Genomic DNA, 22,931 nt, shown 5'->3' with positions numbered 1-22,931 from the left:
AACTAATAGGCTTATTAAACACTAAAACAGTACTGTTAATAGGTTTTCTTATGCAGATATTATAAAATCACTGTTATAACATTTAAAATCACTATTAATTCAAGTTTAACATTTTGTTCATACAGATATGTCAGTTTTTAAAATTTTGCCATATTATGATCACGAGAAACCTGAAAATGACATATAAACTCTTAAAATCAAAGACTTTTAAGAGTTTTGTCACCTATCACTTGTTTCAAATATCTATATCTGCAACAAAATGTGTATGCATGTATGTGTGTGTCTGTGTGCGTCTGTGTGTGTGTGTGTGTATATATGCTTATAATTTATAATTTACTAGTTTAATAATTTAATTTCAGTGTTGTCTGTATGTGTGTTGTGTGTCTGTGAGCCTATTCTCCATTTTGGATGTGTTTAACTGTCAGCCATACATCCAGGTTGGCCAAGACCACCTTAACTGCTTGAACCCCGGTAATTGCTGCTTGCAGCTATATTATATGTATTGTTACGGCTGTGAAGCCATATTAAATTATTATGGAATCTCCCTTAAAGCTTTTTATTTTTATTTTTAACTAAGATTTTAATTACAAAATATTTATTAAGCAAAACACATTACTTTATTTATGAAAATTAACAGAAAATAGTACAAAGTAGCTATAAAATAAAATAGCTGAAGTGATTGTTTTAAGCATTAACTTATTATGCTAAATGTAATACTTTATACTTTATGTGTATAAATATTGGGTGCCTTTTGCCACTTATATCATTTATTTTCCCAATGTTCAATGAAACTAAAAAAAAAAAAAAAAAAAAAAAAAAAAAAAATTATAAAATTATTATATAAATTTATTTAATTTTTTCCTGCAATTATGTGCTATATTTGTATAAATATTGGGTGCCTTTTGCCACTTTTATCGTTTCTTTCCCCAATGTTCAATGAGACTTAAAAAAAAAAAAAAAAAAAAAAAAAAAAAATATATATATATATATATATATATATATATATATATATATATATATATATATATATATATATATATATATATATATATAATTTATTTAATTTTTTCCTGCAATTATGTGCTATATGTGTATAAATATTGGGTGCCTTTTGCCACTTTTATCGTTTATTTTCCCAACGTTCAATGAAACTAAAAAAAATAAATAAATAAAAAACCCTAAAAAAAACTTATATATTATTTATTTATTTTTTCCTGCAATTATGTGCTATGGGAGTAGTGAAAAGTATGCCTTAAGCCTTGTTGTTGCCAACTTCTCACTCTGAAACTCAAATGTCTGTTACAACCCGTCAAAATAAAAGTTTGATTTAACTTGAAATTATGACAAATATATTAGCATTGTACTTTGTACTTCAAAGTTTGAATAACAACAATAATAATATTCTTTATAATAATTTGTAAACTTTTTAAGGAATATCATGTTTGTCCATGTTTTAACAGTGCCAAAAATAAAAGTAGGCACATTTTAATTTGATAACATTTTAAAACATTAATTAAAATGATGAGGTGTGATATAGATATACATAAGGTGTATAGCTTTGTTTTTTATTGTTTTTTAAAACTAAATGAAATTTATTTGTTATTTTTTCAGAAGGGAAAAATTATTCTTTCATTAAAATGCTTCCAAGTTTGTTTTAATAAAGGATTTGTTCACTCAAATAACTTGTTCTTTTAAGTACGGAAGCGTATTGCATTCACTTGAGGAAAAAAAATCTACTCTGTTTTTCTGAATTAACGAGTTAATTATCTCAGAATTACGAGATAATTTTTCATGAAAAGAAAAGTTTTTGCTCTGTTTTTCTGAATTAATGACTTCATTATCTCGTAATTCTGAGATAATTAAGTCATTAATTCAGAAAAACAGAGCAAAAACGTTTTTTAATGAAAAATTATCTCGTAATTCTGAGATAATTAACTCGTTAATTCAGAAAAACAGAGTAGATTTTTTTTCCTCAAGTGAATGCAATACGCTTCCGTATTTAAGAGTCATTGTTACTGATAAGAATTATTGTTATACATACCGTCATATTTTCTGAGACGATTATCACACCGTGAAAATCTCATACCTTTCCAACCCTACCCATAACTATATGCAAACATACCAAAACTGGGCTTGAATTTTAATCGTATGATTGGTTATGATGGAATTTCAGGCAGCAGCTTACTATTCAAAAGCCTCCTTTAAATACAGGTGTGTCCAAGCTATTTGAACGTGGGCTTGTTTGCACTAATATTCTCAGTAAAATCACACAATTTGTTAGATTACATGAGACAGAGGTCCTTTGAGATTGTTGTAAATAAGGCCTAAAAGTGATATATACTGCAAGTAATCCATTGGCAGGTTGAGTGCAACGTCAAACCAGGGCTGTGTCTGAAATCAGTGCTATTTCTATTTTTTTTGAATACATAATTACTTTACATTCATACTATATAGTAACAGTTTCAATGTACTACATTCAGACCATCAAAATCAAGTGTCATATTAGGCACACAGTCTAATAATGCTCCAATGGCCTCTAGTTGACATGGATTTACTTACAGTTAATGCCTAAAGTGGATTATCAAAATCAAGTTTAACCTTCTTCTGAATCTCACCAGAAGTAGTAAATCTTGTGAGTACGTTTTATGAATACTGTGAATTCAGATATGATACTGAGCTCACTGTTTTATGCCTAGTATGTGCTTTCAGATGCAGTCATAGGCTCACTCAATGGCACGAGTGTGAGGCGGGACTTTCTGTTTTCTCCACAATGCCTAGACAGTGGGAGTGAGAGTGTTTTTGCCATTCCATTTGGCAGTAATGACAAACTACATTAAAACTAAAACCTAATGGTAAAATGAAAGCATGCAGAAAGATTTGCTGTGGCCTCGGAGCGCTGAGATTGAGATGTGTGTGGTGTTGACTGCCGATGAGGGTCGTGACCTGCGCTGGCAGTAACGTCCTCGCCATCAGACGCTTTGATCTCACTCTGCCTGAGTCTAAATAGAGGTCAACAGCAACAAGGCCTCAGTGCTGCTGAGAACAGCCCATTACAGACACGTCTGTCCCTCTGCAACCCACACAGAATACCAACTACACCAAAATCTGTCTTGCTGCAGTCTCTGTGTGGAAACATGGTATCAGATGATAATTCTATGGTGCTTTGATGGACTGTATGGTGCTGAGTGGTTCATTCACCACAATATTTAGACTGTACCCAAAGAATATCATGGTATTAGGATCATTTAAATAATTATTTAGTTTCACTGACCATATATTAGCATTCAAATTAATGCTATCTCTATCTCCAATAAAACTATGGACCAAATATTCCAGAGAGCACTTTTGATTTTGAAACTTATAAATAGAAAAATATTCAAAACCGAGAATTAATTTTTGTTTTCATCTGAAACTAAAATCATTGACTGAAACAGTGATGGATGGCATGTGTCAGTGTCAATTTCACACACACAATGCGGATAAAATACATGTAAACATAACTGCGCTGATAATATCGATTTCTCATTTTTAATTGGATCTTCATTTTGACAAACGGAGATCTTTTAATCAACGCTGTTTTTACTAAACTTCACTAAATGTTATTTTTAGCATGTCTACCAACCAATAATTATGATAAGCTTTGGGCTTTGTTTGTTTTGATATGAAAAAAAAAAATCTGTAGTTTCAAATTCTGTCAATTTAATAAAAATAAAAATCAAACAATTCTTTAATGCAGCATGAGAGATCGCTGTAGCCAGCTCAGAGCACATGTGAACCAATCATTTTTCCCATCACATTTTCATTAAATTTTTGTTTTCATTATTAAATGTTTTAATAAATCTCTTATCAAAAAAAAGAAGTTATTACGGCAACCGTTTAAATATTTATATTTCAACAAAACCTGGAGTAGAAACTTAATTATATCATTAAGTTGATATAAAAACTGCTTTATGTTCAATAAAAATGTTTATATGCAACTCTGTTTTATTTGAGTGTTAAATTATTAAATAAATGTGGTTAATTAATTGATCATTAAATAAACTTTACTTTTGGTTTCGGGTTTTATGTTGAATGAAAACTTCAATTTTGGTTTCGGTAAAAAATAAAAATACGTTTTGGTGAATCACTAATTTTGAATTATAACACAAAAGGGTTTGTTATGCTGCAGTTCTTACACTACACCAGTGGTTCTCAAACTTTTTATACCGAGTACCAAATATTTGGCTCTCCAAGTACCACCATAATGACCAACATTAAAATACAGGCCCACCTATTCAGTTACAGATCTGCACAGTTCAAAAACATGGCAGTTTTATTCCTTATTAGAATATTTATTGTTGTAGAATGACCTAGCGTTAACTATTTTGAGTGAAACGCCCTAAAGAGGTTATCTGGTGTTACCTGCCTCTGATTGGATAACAGCCAATCATGTTTAAGCATTCTGGAGTGGACCACAATGCAATTTTAGAGGGCACTTTCTCTCAATATCAATATGTTATTCTCTTCTTCATATGTCTGGTGGTCAATATGCTGACTGACAGAATATAAAAGTCCTTTATGATGGCGTTCACCGCATTTCCTCATCAAGCTGCTTATCTGTTACATAATGACCGGTGTAAAAAATATCATCCTGTCTCATTGAGATAAATGTCTCATTGCTTACAACTGATCATTACACTGCTTTAATGAATTGCCCCTTCATAAGAAATTCAGCTCCAAAAAAGCTCTATTTCTGTTCTTCTCTAGGTCAATTTGGGTCTCCAATCAGCTGGTCTCTGTGGATCCGTGGATTCTATCAGAGCTATAATGAGAGCACTGCTCTCTGTTTTAATGTGGCCTGTGGCACAGCAGCAGTGTTCAGAGGAAAAAGACAGGAGTAGTAACTGAACGTCATCTTTTCTGAATTCAAATGCAGGTCCCTATATGAAGTCTAAAGTGCTAAATTACACATTCTAATGTGAGATTCTAGGAAGCGATTATGTCATTTTGTGTAATTGTCCAATTGTATGCTCTTTGCCAGCATGAGGCCATTTGAAATGTGTGAATTTGAAATAGTCCGACGTGAGATCTGCTTGCCCATGTAAAACTGGATGGTTGGAAAGACATCAGAATCAGATCAGAAAGGTCAGGTGTTTTTTTTGTTTGTTTGTTTTTTAATGTTTTGACCGCTATTAGGTTGCTAGGATGTTTTGGCTGGTTGCTAAGGCAATTTAATTAATTGCACCTGTGGCCAGCTTTATGTGTGCGCTTGAGTGCTGATAGGCTATTAATAGCTGATTAGGCAAATAAAACTCATTATTATGAATTATATGGCTTATTAATATAAACATGCGATTAGTCGACTAATCCCTTAAAAATGGCAACTATTAGTCGACCAGAAAAATCCTAAAAAATAATAATAATATAATGGTCCATGCCATTCCTCACAGATGCTGGAGTTTGTGCTAAAGGAGCCCCGACCAAGTATTGAGTGCATAATATATATATGGTGCATCTAAAAAAAATAGAATATCGTGAAAAACGTAATTATTTTATTGTAACTTATTTCAAAAAGTGAAACTTTCATATATTATGGATTCATTACATGTAAAGTAAAATATTTCAAAAGTTTTTTGTTTTAATATTGATGATTAGAGCTTACAGCTCATGAAAGTAAAATATCTCAAAATATTAGAATATTTACATTTGAGTTTCAATAAATGACCATCCCTACAGTATAAATTCTGGGTATCTCTTGTTCTTTGAAACCACAATAATGGGGAAGACTGCTGACTTGGCAATTGTCCAGAAGACAATCAATAACACCCTCCACAAAGAGGGTAAATGACAGAAGGTCATAACCGAAAGGGGTGGCTGTTCACAGAGTGCTGTATCAAAGCATATTAAATGCAAAGTTGACCGGAAGGAAGAAATTGTGTAGGAAAAGGTGCACAAGTAACAGGGATGACTGAGAATACTGTCAAGCAAAGCTGATTCAAACACTTGGGAGAGCTTCACAAGGAGTGGACTGAAGCTGGAGTCAGTGCATCAAGAGTCACCACGCTCAGACGTCTTCAGGAAAAGGGCTACCAAGCCACTTCTGAACCAGAGACAACGTCAGAAGCATCTTACCTGGGCTGTGGAGAAAAAGAACTGGACTGTTGCTCAGTGGTCCAAAGTCCTCTTTTCAGATGAAAGTAAATTTGCATTTCATTTGGAAATCAAGGTCTGGAGTCTGGAGGAAGACTGGAGAGGCACAGAATCCATGTTGCTTGAAGTCTAGTGTGAAGTTTCTGAAGTCTATGATGATTTGGGGTGACGTCTGCTGGTGTTGGTCCATTGTGTTTTCTCAAGTCCACAGTCAATGCAGCCGTCTACCAGGAGATTTTGGAGCACTTTATGCTTCTATCTGCTGACAAGCTTTATGGAGATGCTAATTTCCTTTTCCAGCAGGACTTTAGCACCTGCCCACACTGACAAAACCACTTCCAAGTGGTTTGCTGACCACAATATTACTGTGCTTGATTGGCGAGCCAACATGCCTGACCTGAACCCCATAGAGAATCTATGGGATATTTTCAAGAGAAAGATGAGAAACAGTGGATCCAACAATCCAGACGAACTGGAGACTCAGTAGTGCCTCAGCAGAGCCACAGGCTGATCGCTTCCATGCCATTCCTCACTGATGCTGGAGTTTGTGCTAAAGGAGCCCCGACCAACAATAGTGCATAAATCAACATAGTCTAAAAAACTTGAACTTTTCTGTTTTGCAATCCTTTTTTTGATTGATCTTAGGAAATATTATTTTTTGTTGTTGTTTTTGTTTATTGAACTGTTTATTGAATTTTATTCTGTGGAACAGTAGAACAAAACAAAAATCAGCTGTACAAATTTAGAACCCACCCAAACCCATCCCACCCCTTGATAGACTTAAAAAAAAAAGGAAATAAATAAATAAAATAAATAATAATAATAAAATATATATTAATTAATATGGATAATCTTAGGAAATATAATAATATTAATATATATTTTATAATATAAAATATTCTAATATTTTGAGATACTGGATTTTTGACTTTCATGAGCTGTAAGCTCTAATCATCAAAATTAAAACAAAAAACTTTTGAAATGTTTTACTTTACATGTAATGAATGTAGAATATATGAAACTTTACATTTTTTAAATAAGTTACAACGTTTTCACGATATTAAAATTTTTTGAGATGCACCTGTGTGTATATATATATATATATATATATATATATATATATATATATATTACGTATATATTTATCACACGTCAGATTTTCTAGGAAACTGCATTCTTCCGTTAGCTGTTTTTGTGTGTTTAGCTTGTGGCTACAATTAGAGTGGGCAGTTTATGTTGAAAAATTCAGCCATCTAGTACTAAGCATGGATCATTCCAAACGGCAACCTTCACTGACCTTTGGAGAATCACTTGACACACGCACAAACTTAAACTTGAAACTTCGCTTGTCCCTTCAAAAACAACCTTGAAGGGACAAGCAAGTAGGGAAAGCAACAGAGCCTGTTGTAAAACAAGAATCAATACCAGCATGGCTTTCTAAAAGCAACAGCTCAAAGATCTGAAGAGATTTCAGACTGACCCAAAGATGACATTTTTTCTTGTTGGACAAGAAATAAATTTCAGACGGTTGAAATTCAGAGCGTTGCTGAAACACAACTGATGTAAACAAAGCAATGTTCTTCCACAAAAGCTTGCAATTTTGTGTTTAAATCACAGATGTTGATTGAGGGCATACACTTTACATTAATATAACACTCAAAAATGAAACTGTCATCATTTACTTATCCTCACGTTGAACCGGGATCATAACCTCAAATGTCGACTAACATCAAAGCTAACTGATTTTAGCATGTCCATACAACATGACATTGGTGTCACTATATTTGATGCAGTCATTGTAAGCATGCATTGATCAATGTTTGATTTGATTTGAAATTTTTGGATTCCACTGATTTTCATAATATGGACAAAAACCGCTGAACAATCTTCACATTTATTTTATTTTATAATTATAATTATTATTATTATTGTGTGTGTTCTGTAAAATAAAATTAAAATATATTTATAATAAGTGTTTGGAACAACATGATAGTGTTCCAATGATGACAGACATATTGGAATTCCTTTACTATTCCCATGGTAATATTTCTTAAACATTCCTTTAAGTACTATGAAATAATGTAAAAAATTATTAATTGTTAGTTAATCAACTACTGCATTTACTGATGAAAAATTATATCTTATTGCGAAACATTACCAAAATCACAATGCCAAAAAAGATAAACAAGCTACATGAAAATAAACCTGAATAAAGCTGTTAGGGTCCCCCCTGATTCCATAAGAGAATGCTAAGAACATGGATCTGGATTTTACAAATACATGGTTTGTGTTCCGCTCAAGCGCAATAAGCCCAGAATGCAAAGCAGCTCTGTTTTAGTTTCTCTGAACGTATTTCGCATTTCCAACACTCACCAGCAGCTGATAACACATCATCTCAGAAAATAAGTAATCGCAATAAATAAAACGGTAAACAAGAGAAATACCCAATGAAAAGCATGGAAGAGTGTGTTTGAGATGGAGAGGAGTGGCATACGTTCTCCAGGGCAGCGCAAGGCTCACAGGAGGCTCTAATTGAAACGCTAAGGTTTGCTTTGAGGTGTCAGAGAGTATTAATGCTGCGCTCTTCTGAGCGTAAGTTAAAGTGAGGCTGGGGCAGGCGCTCACGTTCGGAGGTTGGATTCAAGATGGCAGCGCATCGGCTCTCTGATCAAGGCTGATTAAGGGCCGCTGAAGAGAGATTATTTCCCTGCGCGCTAAGCAGAAGCCGGGGCTGCCTTCCACCGGCCGTGGCAGACAGCGCTGATTAGCCATTACTCTGCCTTAACACAAGCAGACAGTAGCCATACCGCACAGAGACACAGCACGCACCTCTGGGGTGATATAGATACTGAGACGTGACGAGATCTGAGCGAGCAGCCTGTGGCCATCGCAAACACAATGACCTCTGCTTCTCAAATGACGCTCAGAATCTGTAGAAAAAAATACATTTAAAACAGTCTATGAGCATTGCCTAAATGACAACTTGACACATAGAGAGTCTTAATACGTCCACTCTGACAGGGGCATTTAGAGGGCATTTGACCTGACACTCGCATCCTTTCTTTTTCATTACCGTTGACACGTGGTAATTTTCTTAGCTTTAGCAATATCCATTCTGCCACTTCTGCTGCATCTCTCTATTCCAAAATGCTGACAACATACTATCAGTTTGGTTACAAATGCATCTCTTGTAGTGGAATTTCAATACACAATGACATAGAATTAAACACTAAGTACTTCTTTAAACAGACAACTTAAAGTCATTTACCGAGTAATGGTCACAATGGCCAAACACTGGCGAAATAATGATAGTGAAAAAAAAGATGCACAACTTGATTGATATTGTCTTACAAATGTGGAAACTAGGTTTAGTTTATACAAGGAAAGGAGAGGGAAAAAAGAAGGGGACTGGAAGGGCTAAAACAATGGGGAAATTGATCAATAAAAAAGGAAGCAAAAAGGAAAGGAAGTGGAAAGTAAGGAGAAAATGGGCAAATGGGGAAAAGAAAACAGGAAAAGGAAAGCAGAAAGAAAAAAAGTGTAAAAAGGAAAGGAATGTAAATAGAAAGTAAGGTAAAAATTGGGAAAAGAAAAGGAAATAGTAAAAGGAAAGCAAAATGGAACGGGGGAAAATAATAGAAATGGAAAGTGAAAAAAAGAAAGGAAGGGGAAAAAATTGGGAAATGAAAAGGAAAAAAGAAGAAAGCAATAAGAAAAGGAAATGGGGGAATAGGTAAATGGAAAAGAAAGGAACATTTAAAACGAAGAAAGGGAAAGAGAAATAGAAGAAAAGAGGTCAAGAAAATAATGAGGAATGAAGATAGGAAAAAGGAAATGAACTGAAAGCAGTAGGAATAAGGAAGAAAAAAACAGGGAAGGGAAGGGAATTTGAAAGAGGTCAAGAAAAGGATGGAGTAAAGTGAAAGAGAAAGGAAAAAAAGGTCAAAAGACAAATGAGAAAAGAATACAAAGTAAATGAAAAATGGAAAATAAAATGACAAATGAAAAGGGAAAAACTGTTATATAACACACTTATGAAAGCATATTTCTATTAACTGTGGTCAAGTAGATTAAAACCAAGTGCATTCCTGCTGTTTCCTGGAAGTCTTCTACTTCATGCTTTCACAGAGACGTTTGGTTGTCTTAATTGTGCCGACAAGACAACAAAGCCTTTTTGTCCTGCACTGAATAACGACATCCTCACAGGAGAGAGAAGTTAAAAATAGTTGAAAGCACAAACAATAGAAATTAATGAGCTAAATCGTGCAGACCTATCCCACGAGGGCCAAGAGGGCTCAGAAGACAGAAAGAGAAACTCTCCCGTCTGAGAGACGGCCTGCTGTCATACTTGATGTTTCCTTCACAGAGAAGAACAAAAAAAATCCCTCACAGCTCCCACCGATCTGTCCGTGCCAGATTCCACAGATTGCCATGACGGCATTTGACTGCTTTAATCATCGGCACACACTCCTGTAATACGCAAGCGCCGTCTCTCTCTCTCTGTACCGCTCGTGTGGATCGCTGGTCTGAGCACTAGGTGTCTCCTTTCATCCACCGATGAGCGAGAGGAGGATCTGACGCAGGGACAGCAAGCTGTGTGGGAGACCGCAGGAGCGGAACTGAAAGAGTGAAATCTGGGTGCATGACAGAGCGGGACAGGGGTCATCAGATGGGTTTGAACTAAGTCATGCTTTTAACGCAAGACAGATCAGTGAGGAAGACCCCAAAACAGAGTTATCTTTCTTTTCTTTTATTTCAAATAGTGCACATTTTGTTTCTGGTTAGAATAGCATAAATCCATTTTTGACATTATAAATGCACATTTATATTAGTTGCATTTAAATCTTTGCATTTGTAATTGGTTTTACTGGCTTTCTGTGACCCATCAGTTGACTGCAATAAATCTCATGCGGTTTTGAGGGTACAGGATCATATCCGCAGTAAAGCACATCACTCATCGTGATGGCGCTGGTTATGTTGCTATGTCTTGTGCCGCCTACATAAACATAATAGTTGGAAAAACATAACCTGAGGTGCTGTCTACTGAATACTGTAACGTGGCATTGCTGATGGAGCTTCTCTGTGCTTAAGGCGTGTGAATGGGATATGAATAGTCAGAGGGCATGTGAAAGGATATCTATTCATCATTTCTATTAATAGGTTGAGTCCTTCAAGCAGATCACCCTGAGAGATGGGCTTCTAGTATCTGTCGGAAACACTCACATGCATCAGCACAAAAATATGGGCAAATATCAAGGTGTTGCTTAAAATATTACACTAATCTTCAACAATTTACAAAATATTAAGTCTGGGCAAATACAAAAGTGATTAATTAATATGATGTACTATCATTCAAAGTTTGGGGACAGTAAGATTTTATTTATCTCACACACACACATATACAGGGAGAGAGATAAATTAATGAAAATAATTAACATTAAACTGATAAAAGATGATATTAAAGATAGAAATATAGAGGGTGACAGTAAAGAAAAAAATGAAGAAAATACTGTAGTTTTGTTAGAAATATTAAGTAGGATACCTGTTTCTAACATTGATAATAATAATAATAACAAATGTTTCTTAAGCACCAAATCAGCATATTAGAATGATTTCTAAAGGGTCATGTGACTGAAAATACAGGTTTGCAGAATTAAACAAAACTTAAAAAAACAAAACAATATAAAAATATATTAAAATTGAAAAGAGTTTTAAAACTTTAAAAACAGCCCTGATGAACATAAAGGACTTAAATCACTAAAATTAAATGAAGAATAGATTCTATTAAATGTTAATAAAACAAGCAAGCAGATCATTAATTCAGAGTATTTCTCTACACGCTGCATTTTTGTTTTTGTGTAGCCGATTAACTAGTATTAACACCCATAAACACACTCAAGCGGCTTGTTAATGTCACACAAACATATACACACACAATTAGAGATTCCAGCTCTTTACCAGCGAGCGTTTGGAGTCACAGGGCGAAAAAGCACTTATAGAGGCTCTTATCTTAGAGGATGCATTAAGATATCTGAGCCTGATTGACAGCCTCTTCAAACGCACACATAAAGCGCTTTAATGTTATTACTCTGTTATTTTAACATAAATCCTTTTTTTCAGGTCCAGAAATCCACATTACTCCATAAATCAAAGTACATAACAAAGACAAATATTATCAAACAAGTCATTACATAAACTTTGCTAAAAACTTTTTGGTTACATTTATGGTACAACAAATAATTGTGCGCTGCTAAAAATGTGTGACAGATATGGCATTTAAAAAAAAAAAAAAAATGAGCCCGGTCTCATGAAACTGCATATCAATAGCACGATTTTCTGTTTCTATTTGGCGTGCGATTTATACACAGAAATTGACTTTGGCGTGCATGATACGCATGTGTTTGGCGTACAAATGATATGCAATCAATGCTTAAAGTAGAAAAAAGAAGTGGCCATACTCAACCCCAGAGTGTTCATTTGTACGTGAGCAGCTCATGATAACAGTGATTTCAGTGTCTCGGAGCGGCTTGGTTTGCAGTAAATGCTGGTTTACACAATCACTTCATCTCTGTAAGTGTTGCAAGTTCGCATCGATCGTAACGCATTTGGAAACGCACTGAATGTTTCACAGATGCATTTATAAATCTGCGGCCTACAAATAAAATATATTTAATCAGATATTTGCCATAAAAAGCTCAGCTGTTAGACTTTTTAAAATGAAGAAAGGAAGGCACAAATATTTATTATGTTATAGTCCCCAAATCGTGCAGCCCTAGTAACAGGCCTTAAGTCTTTATGGATGGCAATTTCTCCATGTGGGATCAATATTTTTAAGGCATTGTGACAACAGTACTATGGACTACAAACTGTGTTGCAGACAAGCACTTCCATTGTAGGCAGCTTTATTTGATTTAAATTTGAGCTCTTTAGTTATTTCATGTGGCGATGCACTACTCACATCTGTTGTAACCGTCATAACTTGGAGAATTAATATAGAATAGAGAACACTGACACAGAACAATGTATTAGTCTTGAGTAGAGTGTTACATTATTAGAAGCTGTTTTTGAAGTTGCATCAAGAAAGAAAATAATCAAATGAGTTTCATTTGTAAAGCATTCAAGTCACTTGATTATCAAAAAATTTAATTCTGGTTGTTATAAAGCATTTTGCGTTGGATTTCTGTGATGCATATATGGTTACCATATACAATATATAAAATTACTCACACCGTGATATAAGATTTTGGTCATACCGCCCACCGCTAGCAGATGGTTAACCACAGCAGCCTGATAGATTTCTTGTATAAAAACCGCACTCGTATAGAGAGCTAAGACCTCTATATAGACACACAAACACATGCATCTGGTCCAATGTTCCCAGCATGCAGCCTGAACCTGAGGTGATGTGGCAGTGGGTCGAGTCCAGCTGTTTATTGATCCATCTGTCTTGTCTGCACAGGTCTGGATCAGTCAAATCTATCCCAGGCCTCTTCAGAGGCCAGACGCTCTTCTAGTACCAGTGTGTAACTAATGAAACCTGGACACAGTCAACACCAGGCAGGTGGAACCAATAACCCCCCCGCCGTCAGTCCTAACCACTGGACCTGTGTGAACATCACCACTGCTTACACAGCACAATAACATGTTGACAATCAGAAAATCGTGTTCACCTTGCTCTTTAAGGGGAAAACAGCAGCGATATACCACAAGTCTTCATAAATGACTGAGAAATCTGCATGGTTATGACATCACAACTACAAATTTATTAGCATTAGGACTGGGCTGACAATACTGATTTACAAGTTTTAAACAATCCTCAAGGTATTTTAATGGAGAATGTGAAAATATAAATAACTTATTTTTGAATATTTGCGCATTCCGACTCATTTTGCCAACACGGGTCACATATATCGGTATCGGCCAAAATGAGTTGAAAAATATCGGCATATTGGATATCGGCAAAATCCAATATCGTGGATCCCTAGTGAAAACTGAATGTGTGTCAGTATTACATGCATACCTTCCGTCTTAAAGGGACAGTAGTCCTAATTAAATACATATGTCATTAATGTTAACCAACAAAATATGTTAAATGTATACTTGTTAAGTAATCCTACTGTATCTGAAAAAATAGTTTAATTTGTATCTCTACCAAAAAAATATTTTATTTTAATTTTTTTTCTAAATTCAATCCTTGATTCAAATTTCTCATAAGCTTAATTGATTTGGTATAAAGAGAGAAGAATTAATGTCTATTTTTGTTTGAAGACTACATATAAAATAACTACCAAAATAAATGCTGGTAACTGCAGTTTGACTAAAAGTTGACAAAAATGCAATGACTTTTCGTCGACTAAAACTATGAAAGACTCAAATGACTAAAATGTGCAGCAATTTTGTGCTAAATGCTAAAAGCATTTTTGTCTCAAGATAAAGACTAAAGGCCATTGCACACTGAGTCCGAATTTTTCGTCCGAAATTTTCGCACGTTGAAAAATAAATACGACCTCACGTTTTGTCAATCACGTTTGCACACTGCCTCCGAAATTTTCGTCCGTCAAAAAAAAATTCGGATCGGGTTCGATTTTTTGCGTTTTTCGCATCCGTATAAAGCATATTGAGATGCTTTGAGAAGGTGTTTTGACAATTCAGAGCCACTGTACAAGCGAAAGCCAAAATCCAAAACGGTGTCAGACAAATTAATACACTTCGTCTTGCAGCACAGCGCACTTTATGACAAACAAATTGCGAATACAGAATATAAAGAACTGCTGTAGCCTATTTTTTATGCCTGGCGCGCACCTTTCCGATGCCGCAGTTCGGTGTGTGTGTGTCTGTGTGTGTGTGTGTGTGTGTGTGTGTGTGTGTGTGTGTGTGTCCATACCTCAGACAGTCTCTGTTCAGGATAAATTGGTTCACGGAAATTGGTGGTCTTTTTATTATGTGGATTCAGTATCGCTAGCAAAGTATCAAACTGAGGCATTGACATCCTGAAATAAACTTTGAATCTCTCGAGATAATCCCGCAGCTCTTTGATAAAGAGGTGGAACCTTCCTCTCTGCAGTTTTGCGAATTTTTTCGCAACGGATTAATTAAAACGCATCGGACTCAGTGTGCAAGGTCTCTGTGCGTGACGAATTTTTAAGATTGCGAATGCAAAAAAACGCATGCGAAAATTTCGGACTCAGTGTGCAGAGACCTTAAGACTAAATCAAAAATGCCTGCCAAAATTAACACTAGAAGGAAGGAAGGAAGGAAAAAAGAAAGAAAGAAAGAAAGAAAGAAAGAAAGAAAGAAAGAAAGAAAGAAAGAAAGAAAGAAAAGAGTAGAGTAGAGTAGATGGCATCTACTCTAAATAATGCCCTTAATTCTATGGCTCAGACAAAGAATGTTCCCTTTTTATTTCTTTTTTGTCTTTTGATCTTGAATATCTTTTTTTTTTTGGAAAGGCACGTCTCCAGTGTTCTGCCTCCTTTCCATCCAAATAAAAAAAATCAATATGGCTTTCAGGTCCTAAGGATCAGAGAAAGGGTGTAAGATTCTTTGAAATTTGAATCAAAATGATGCCTTTTATTGGTGCAAGAAACCTCGACAGTCATCACGAGTAGGCTCGCTGGAACCTTTAAAAACACTTTCCAAATATTAAAGTGCAGCACAATTCCTCTGACAAAACATAAAGCGCATTTGAATGGGCTCTGTCCTCGTCTAGTGCGTCTAAGTGCATCTTCAAACGCCGCAGCCGGACGGCACACTCGAGCGGTGTTTGAATGTCAGCCTCTGCGGGGGCTCTAATTGCACACCCACTCCAGCTAATAGGGAAGCATCCAAAAGTTTAGTGCTGCATCGCCTTCAGGTTTCATTTCAAAGTGTCTGCCCCCGTTCGGACCTCACAGGTACGTCTTCCGCCTGTGTTTACCATTCTCTCAGAAAGCGCTGCTGCTAGAATAGGTGACTGACCTCAATTTCTCTCACTTTTCTCTCCTGCGGAGCCGGTGAATAACTGCTCATAAAGAACACCGCTTTGTTTGGCTGCGTCCGAGGCCGGCTGAAGAGAGCCTGCTCTGAATTTCTTTGTCTTAAGCAGAAGCGCGACGCAGGTTCTCTATGATGGATATAAAATACGCAGGAAAGCAAACGCTGAAGAGATCATTCTATTTATCCTCAGAAGCGAGGTGCCGACTGTCCAGAAAAAACATGGATCTTTAAATAGACCCTTGCACTAAACTCTAATGGTGAAAACAGGCTTGGAAAGCACAGTGTGAAACCGTACTTTGATATGTTACCTGTTTCTCACACTGGCCGTAGTCCGGACCCTGGTCGACCTGGAAGAACGACAGCTCTCCTCGGTTCTTGGCCATCTCGATCAGACTCATGGCGGTGCGGATGGTGGAGTTGTGGGCATGTACAAACACCATCACCTAAAACAAACAGATAGTACAGCAGCACTTGGTTAGGTTACGTTTGAGGTCTGGTAATCAACTGACAGTGAGCTGCCGGACAGAAATTGAACTTCATAAATGACTGAATTTAAACACTCTACATAGGCAGGAAATGTGCTGCTTAAGTATGATGTTCGTAAATGTTAAGCTAACAAATTCATACTTGATGCATTACATATATGGTGCAATAGACCGTTTTAAAATACTTTTCGATCATGAAAACATCAGCTGTTGAAAAAGTCCATTTAAATCTGTAATGTCTCTGAATTTGGCCAGAATTACTGTTTCATGATGTCGTTCCTTTCTGTGGATGAAAATCATTTAAAATGAGGTAAAGATTTTGGTTGAAAATGAATTGGTAATGATTTTGATCTAATGAGCCATTTACATGACACCATTTAAAAACTAAACACTTTTTATGCATTTTGGCCTTTCATTTATACAACAACAGCAGATAACACTTTATTTTAAGGTGTCCTTGTTACACATGCTTACTATTATATAAAAAAAAAAAAATTGTAAATTGAGAATTGAATCAAATTATGAAATCTGTATCAATCTAAAGTGATAGAAAACGAAAGACAGAAAGAAAGATTCCCTGAAAATATTTTGGACACATCTTCAATATTTTGCAGCCTCTTTTTAAATATATCACAATTCAGTATGGCATCTACTCTAGATAAACGCCCTTAATTATATGGCTCAGAGAAAGGATGTTTCCTTTTTATTTATTTTTGCCTTTTGAACATGCTGGTAATTATGAGCGTGCTAATTTACAGAAGTCTTACCAAAATCAGATTTTAACCAAATTAGTCTTAACCACTTAACCAAAAAAGATTTTGATTGAAAATGAATTGGTAATAATTTTGATCTAATGAGCCATTTACATGACACCATTTAAAAACGAAACACTTTTTATGCATTTTGCCTTTCATTTACACAATGTCCTTGTTACACACGTTACATGTACTTACTATTATAATAACAATAAAGTATGCATAATTACATGTAAGTAACCCTAGGCCAAATCCTAATCCTAACCCTAAACATATAGTAAGTATATGGTAGTTAATACTTAATAATTACACTGTAACAAGGACACCTTAAAATAAAGTGTAACCCAACCGAATTTTGGGGGCCTGATAATGCAAACTTCGTAAAACAGATTTCAAATTGTAAGTTTTTGAAAACAATACCAGTATCGTCTCCATGTAAACTACAAAAACAGAGATAGGTGAAAATGGTGACGTCATGTGCAAGGTTTTTAAATGTTATTTATAACATAAATAGTGATTCTTTACAAAGTGACATTGGCAACCACTGGCCTGGCATGCACAAGTTAAAAAAACTAAAACAAAACACAAAGTAAGACATTTTAGCACACAGTATTGAACCGAAAGTATTGAGCTACTAGAAACTCAAGACTAACGCTTTAATTAACTTGTTCAAAAACCCACACTGATAAAATTCTAAATAATATAACTGGATAAAGATGCACAGAATAAATGTGTTCACATGATGAACCCACTTTCCTGGCCTTGCCGCTGCATTGAACTGCTTATTAATACTGTGTGTTTCAGTACTGAATGAAACATACAAATTAAAAACTTTTTCCTTATTTACAAACTCAGTATTATGCTGGGTCTATTACATGCAAAAGTGAACCAGCGCATTTGGCTTCTAAGTTCTGGATTGTTCTCTCTCAGACTGACAATGCAGAATCCCCATCCACAGTGAGCACATCAGATGTGCAGAAGGGCAGAGCGGCGTCTATGTGCCTGTGACGAGTCGGCTGCCTCCCCCCTTATTGTCATCACCACCCCGTCCCGTATTCGCCGCCCTTCACCAGGCTCCCGACGGGAGTGGGTGTGTGAGAGAGGAGGGGCGCTGAAACAGCCAGGGCTGGCGGCGTGTGATGAGGCGCACCTGATGTGAATAGAGCCTCATCACCGCCGCCGTTTAAATGCCGAGCGCGCCTCTCCTCGGGAGACCGGTCTCTTCCCCCGTGCATGCACGCTGGTGTCCTCGTGGGTCCAGGAAGGGAGCGTTGAGGGATTTCCTGCCGCCGCCAGAGACGCGAGCCGCCGGACCCACAGTCCAGATGACGCCGCACTCGTGATACGGCCGACGGGCCAGGATGCCGGGCCGTAGAGTCCCCCAGAAGTGCCGCGGCCAGCAGAGGACGAAGCCGCGAGCAGGAGCCGCCGCCCCTCGCGCCCCGGACCAGGAGGGGAGCGCGTGCGACCACCGGACTCCGCCCCTTACCTGGACCCTTCCCTCCTGAACACTGCCCTCCTAAACACTGCCCTCCTTCACAAGCCCCGCAGCACAACGAGGACACCAGATCCCTGTTTATTTTGGACACTTTTCCCCCTTTGGACACTTTATTTTAATATTTTTGTTTAATAAAAACCTCTCCGAGGCCTGACGCCACGCCCACTGTGTCTGTCGTTTGCTCCTCCCGCCACAGTGCCATATTAGTCAAAGGACAAAATAGGGTTGTAATTTTCCTATTACACTCAGGCTGCCCTTGCAAAGCAGTCAATACGCCAGACAAAAACAATCAATAACAGAAAAACAAGACAGTTATGAGATCGCAAAAAGACCTATCTCTCTCTCTCTCTCTCTGTGTTCTTACTGTCCTTTAACTGAAAGAACTGACAGTGTGAGAGACACTAGAGGAGAAAAAATAATAATAATCGGACCTACTTTCTCTTTGCACATACAGGTACATCTAAAAAAAATTGAATATCATGAAAAAGTTCATTTTTTCTTGTAACTTATTTCAAAGAGTGAAACTTTCATATATTTTAGATTCATTACATGTAAAGTAAAACATTAAAACAAATGTTGTTAGAATGTTTAGTTGTTGAAGGAACTATCCATGTAAATAAAAATATGATTATCAACTTCAATGATTTCAATTAGTAATTGTTCTGTTTACGATAGCAAACAGAAAACATTTAATCTGAATGAAACATTCAATAAATAAATAAAAACTAAATGTGATATATGTTTCATTTTGCTTAGCTCTTCCATAACAGGAATAACAAAAATACAATTCTCACAAAAAAAAAAAAACGTAACATGTCTTCAAAAGTAATTCTTGTTAAATACTGTGGTGAGAGGAGCAAACGACAGACACAGTCAGGCCTCTGAGAGGTTTTTATTAAACAATAAATAAACAAAATAGTGTCCAAGGGGGAAAAAGTGTCTAAAATAAACAGGGGATCTGGTGTCCTCGTCGTGCTGCGGGGCTTGTGAAGGAGGGCAGTGTTCAGGAGGGAAGGGTCCAGGGAAGGGGCGGAGTCCGGTGGCTCTCGGGTCCGGGAGCGAGTGGCGGCGGCTTCTTCCAGCGGCGACATCCTACTCCTAGGCCCCCGGAGCTTCTGGGGGACTCGACGGCCCGGCATCCTGGCCCGTCGGCCGTCTAACGGGTGCGGCAGTCCTACTCGATGCGCCCTTCCTGGACCCACGAGGACACCAGCGTGCATGCACGGGGAAGAGACCGGTCTCCCGATGAGAGGCGCGCTTTGCATTTAAACGGCGGCGGTGATGAGGCTCTATTCACATCAGGTGCGCCTCATCACACGCCGCCAGCCCTGGCTGTTTCAGCACCCCTCCTCTCTCACACACCCACTCCCGTCAGGAGCCTGGTGAAGGGCGGCGAATACGGGACAGGGTGGTGATGATGATAAGGGGGGAGGCAGCCGACTCGTCACAATACTTATGTGCTTATTATTAGGTTTCTTCCTTTAATCAAATGAAATATGTACTAGCATTATGCTAAAAATTTATAATGAAACAAACAAACATTACACTGAAATATTTTACATATATGTATTATTATACATATTATAAATATGCATTATTACATTTTTTTTCTCTTTTCACTAATTTAATGACCCAAAGATAATATATATATATATATATATATATATATATATACACAATTTATTTATATATTTATTTTAATACTGGTGAGAACAAAATTGGAAAATACTGAGATTAATAATAATAATCTGGATTTAATGATCTGATGATTTATTTTATTCTGTTAACGCACAAGTCATCTAATTACTTTTACTATGTCCAAGGGAAAATAAAAAAAAAATCAATGCAAATAAATAAATAAATAAAATAAGACAAAAAATAAGACAAATGAGCACCACTTCAGACATACCACAATGAGGGTTTGAAGCCAGAGGAGAAGTGATTTTCCGTGCCACACTGAATCGCTCTGTGTAGATGTGCTGAGCGCTGTTCTGTTTGTTTTGGGCTGTATTTTGCCACAGTCAGTACCTGGAAACAGAGCCAGCGCTATGGCATTCATCACAATTGTTTGGGCCTGTGGATAATTGGTAGCTAATTAATTCATGATTGCTAATTTAAGAACAGCCTTCCAAAAAACACAAACATGTCCTTGACCACCTGCCAACATGTTTCTCACCAGCGCTCACCGCAATCTGCTCTTCCTCAGAGCACAGCGAGAGTGAGAGAGAGGGGAAGGAAAATGTGGTTATTGGGGCTGTTTGGGGCTCGAAGGATGTGGAAACACTCTTTAGAAAACAGATTTAATGAGCTGATTGCTGTGACAAAGCAGAAAAGTCATAAAAGAACAATACATGACAATGAAGGACAATGAGAGGCATGAAGGATTTATTTGGCATTGTTTGACTGTACTTCAGTGTTCTTTTCAATAATACCTCAGGGTGTTTTATTGTTGATCCTACAGAAATAACCCTCTTCCTGAAATAACTCCCATACTCTACTTTTTAATGCAACGCGTTCTCACTCCCAACTTTTCACATAAGGTATGGACTCACTGGGCACTAGGGTGACCACCTGGTTATTGCTCTGTTGTAGGGCATAGATGTGATTTTGCAGGACAATGCATGACAGGTGTGTGAGAGAAGTTTACTATTATACTTTGCAAATATTGATTTACATTAGTTGGAAAGCCTATTTACCATCACACTGGACTAGACATGTGCCGGTATTCGGTAAAGCATATCACTAGTGCTGTGTTCGATACATCGATGCGACGATGTATCGTCACAGAGATTTGACGATACGAGTATCAGCTGGCCCTGTATCGATATTGTGGCACGTGTGCACCAGTGGACCGAGCTTAATTTGAATTCAAGAACACCGTTTAAAATGTTTAACAACAATGTTTAATCTGGCCGCAGAGGAACACTACTAGGTTGCCTGATATAAAGAGACGTAATCCCCGAAACAGAGCTTCCCACTTGCGCAATACGGAAATATCTGCTAAGTGTGATACTTATATTTGTCAACCTGGCAACCATGTGTACGTGCGCGCTCTCCACTGTGGATAAACACACTTGCTTTCTGAAAACACCGGCTAGCTTGCAGGTTCGGGTGGGAAGCGTGCAATCTGTGATCGCGTGCAGTTGCTGACGCTCGCTAAACTGTGCAATCGCTTTCCTATGTGTGCTGATTTATCAGTTTCACTTTCGCCTACGAAATCGATCACGTTCAGCAAGAAGGGGAGAGGATGGAAAGTGTGGGGGGGGAGGTGAAATAGTCATTCAGATGTTTGTATTTGCTGTGGTGTTATAGAATATCAGAGACTGAATCAGACAAATTTAAGATGCGATCAGAACATTGAAACACGAGGAGCTGGAATCCCACAGAGAGGCCCAAGGAAACAGGACGTCGTAAATCAGATTCCTAGCTCCAACTCGTCTGAAGCAAGCAAACTAACCAGCAAGCCTCTTTCTTCAAAAGAACACATTGATAATTCCAATTCAAGAAGGAGACCGTCAAATTTGGGGCAAATAATCAAGACTGATGGTCGAAGAGATGGCCATCACGTGTTCCACGATTGAATTCATGAGCTTCCTTAGACTGACTTCTCCCCCACATAGAAGACAGACCAAACCAAAATTCCTTTGTCTAAAGAACATGCCTTCGTTCTCCATAGAACTATACAAAGACTTTCTTTTTCATATGCACATAAAATCATCCTAAAATGACATTTCTATGCAGAACCCCATATTATGTTTGTAACCCACATATTAGACTATTATGTTTTAATCAAATATTATGTATGTCTTTTTAATCATTATTGAATAGCTGAAGGATTCAGATGTGTGTTTGGTATGTATGAGTTTGAAAAATCATGCTTTAAATGTTTCTTCCAATCAATTCTTTGTCAAATGTATCATAGTCTTGTTATATATATCATGTTCAAAAGTATACTTGTGAACGTGTGAATGCTTGTGTTCATGTGTTAGATTAGTTTATATCTTAGGTTTATATAAATAAAATCTTATTTATATTGAAAAGAGAAGTATCTTGTGTTTTGTGCTCACAAGTTAATGTCTTAATCTGCCG

General features: G+C 36.9%; 1 pseudogene across 1 annotated transcript in view; it reads right to left on the bottom strand.

Moving 5' to 3' along the window:
- LOC306878052 (activating signal cointegrator 1 complex subunit 3-like) overlaps positions 1–22,931 on the bottom strand; it is a 223,968-nt pseudogene that overhangs the window by 53,578 nt on the left and 147,459 nt on the right. The window contains exon 13 of the transcript in view: positions 16,413–16,547. The product of the transcript in view is annotated as an activating signal cointegrator 1 complex subunit 3-like (transcript). The remainder of the gene's footprint in view (positions 1–16,412; positions 16,548–22,931) is intronic.

This window comes from Barbus barbus, assembly GCF_936440315.1.
Source record: "Barbus barbus genome assembly, chromosome: 12".
NCBI classification, from domain to species: Eukaryota; Metazoa; Chordata; class Actinopteri; order Cypriniformes; family Cyprinidae; genus Barbus; species Barbus barbus.
Note: the sequence above shows the minus strand (reverse complement) of the source record. Positions and strands in the feature narration are given on the sequence as shown.